The sequence below is a fragment of the Triticum urartu genome, chromosome 5 (assembly GCF_003073215.2).
Source record: "Triticum urartu cultivar G1812 chromosome 5, Tu2.1, whole genome shotgun sequence".
In the NCBI taxonomy this organism is placed as follows: Eukaryota; Viridiplantae; Streptophyta; class Magnoliopsida; order Poales; family Poaceae; genus Triticum; species Triticum urartu.
In genome coordinates, this window is record NC_053026.1 from 422,848,420 (window position 1) to 422,850,910 (window position 2,491).

Sequence of the window (2,491 nt, forward strand, 5' to 3'; positions counted from 1 at the left end):
GCTGACAACAGTAACCTCTGCCTCTACCTCCGTTCGTACCCGTCCCCGCGTAAATTTAAATTTAGCTCGCAGCAGCCAAGATGGAGCGCACACGCGCAGACAAGTAGGACGGAGAGACTGTTGTGCGACGAGCAAAAAGGAAGCGTAGGCGCCTAGGGGCCGTAGCACGCCGGTGATGGAGCGGCGTGCTCCCACGTACCGACGTACGAGCTGCGCCCCCCATGCATGTCCAATCGCAGACCATGCCATCACACGATCAACTCTACGTACGTACGAGTATTACCACGTACCGGCCGGCCTGCCGCTGCCCGCTAGCGAGCTTCAAACGCCAAGGCAGCCGAGCCCCACCCGGCTGCCCCTGCATGCCCCTATAAGAACCCCGCAGGCGGTGCTCCGCTTCCACGGTCGATCGATACATACGCTAGCTCGCTGTCTTCTCCAACCACGAGGTCGGCCGGAGTTGTATCATCTTTTAGCTCTCGCATGTGGCTTCACTTTGCCGCTCGCATGTGGAGTGGTATCATCTTTTAGCTCTTGCATGTGGGGAGGAGGTTAGCTGCTGCGCTAGCTGTACATGTAGCCAAGGATGAATTGCCAGCGTTTCGTTTCGTTGAGCTCGGTCGTCGGAGTGGTTCGTCGCGCTGGCAAGTCATTTCTGGCTACGTGTTTGCCTCGTTTCCTCATGCTGGAGCGAAGATGTCATATCGTACGTGTTGGGTTGGGGGTTTCACACAAAGTGTGTGAGCAGAAAGCAGTAGCAAAACAGGTAAGCCAAGGTATTAGTTACCATTCTCTTCACACTTTCACAGCAGCAACTCCTTCCTTCCTGCTCTGAAAAGCTTGCACCGCACACACATGTTCTTTTCTTCAATCCGCTGTCAGTTTATCATTGTGAACGCTGCTGACTAGTAGAATTGTTCGAATACTAAAAGCATCGAGGCCTATTAGCTCAGCTGGTTAGAGCGTCGTGCTAATAACGCGAAGGTCGCAGGTTCGAGACCTGCATGGGCCACTTTATTTTTTTTATATGTATATGTAGCTTCTGAATCTGGCGTGTCTTTCTAAATTCAGTGTGAAGAATTTGTGCATTTTTGTTCAGCTACAAAGCATCACCTAGAAGTATGAGGTACTGATGATGTGCATGGTCATATGAGCAAGACAAATGCCTCAACTACTATGTCAATGAAGAAAATAAAAAGAGGGGTGCAAGAACTGGCGGGAGACGACCAAATGGAGAACTCAATGTTTTCTACACTTCTCCGTAGAGTAAATGCATTACTTTTCAGTTTTTGGCTTTGTACCGTGAGCTGTAAGGCTAACATGGATGTGCCATTTTAATATACTTGGCTTGTGTATGTCTTGTTTTCGGAGGGAATCTGGTGTCTGTTGTCAGATAAGTATGCTTGTATGATGTAAATTTTGATTCACTTACTGTTTACCCACTGGAATATGATCTTTTCACAAAAGCTGAACTGAACACAACTTGTTTCACAAAAACTGAATTGTTGATTCACTTATTGTTTATTTCACAAACAATACGACAGGCGTGTTAATTGATTTACTTTGTCGTTTTCATATTGCCAGATAGTTTATCTCCAGGATTTATGCAACTGAATCAACAAATTAATGCAGCTGGATCACGCCATCGAGTCAAGATACTAGAATACCAAATTTGCGCACAGATATCGCCTTCACATATTTCACTACATCATAGTATCATACACCCAAAGGTTACAGTCGAGATTGCCTGCATGACAATTTGCACAACAGCAAAATGGTTTTAGGTACAAAATATCATCCATTTTATAAATTATGTCCAAATTCATGTAAACTTTGTTGTGTTTGCATGAAAATCGCCAGGTTTATTCAAACTCCCTTTGAAATATATGGATGACCGGCTCCCGTATTACTGTCTGCGATTGACCCTCCCCTCCCTCCTCCCTATCACGGAGGGGGCAGGCGAGTGCCATCTCTTTAAAGGGACCTTTTTTTTACAGCAGCACCTTCTGCGAAGGTGTGACAACAACACCTTTTCTTTAGCCAAACTTGCAAGCTTTATTATACCGTCACCACATTTACAGGGATGAAGAAAAGTGTTTACGGGTTGGTCTAACCACACACGGCCACCAACCCCTAAAGTACTTAGCGAGATTGTGAGCCTCGACATTTAAGATTCAAAACGCGTGACTAATGATACAAGAATTAAAGCTAGACATTCGCTCCCTAATCTCATTAATCACCGCGCCAAAGAGAGCGCACTACCACTCCTAATAGTATCAACCACTACTTTGCAATAAGAGGCCATCAAGATCCTTTGAGAATAAGTGTCTTCTACAAGAGCCATCGCCTCCAGTGTTGCTAGTGCCTCGAGTGTGAAAGGATCAATGACACGAGGGGAAAACAAAGTTGAAGCACCGATGGACACCCCGTCTTGGTTGCGACAAATTGCTCCCACTGCACCGTACTCCTCATTCCACGAGACCGCGGCATC

At 46.4% G+C, this 2,491-nt stretch overlaps 1 non-coding gene across 1 annotated transcript; it reads left to right on the forward strand.

Moving 5' to 3' along the window:
- Positions 1–938: 938 nt before the first annotated feature.
- TRNAI-AAU lies at positions 939–1,012 on the forward strand. Its single transcript has one exon. It is a non-coding gene; the product is annotated as a tRNA-Ile (tRNA).
- The last annotated feature ends 1,479 nt before the right edge of the window (positions 1,013–2,491 follow it).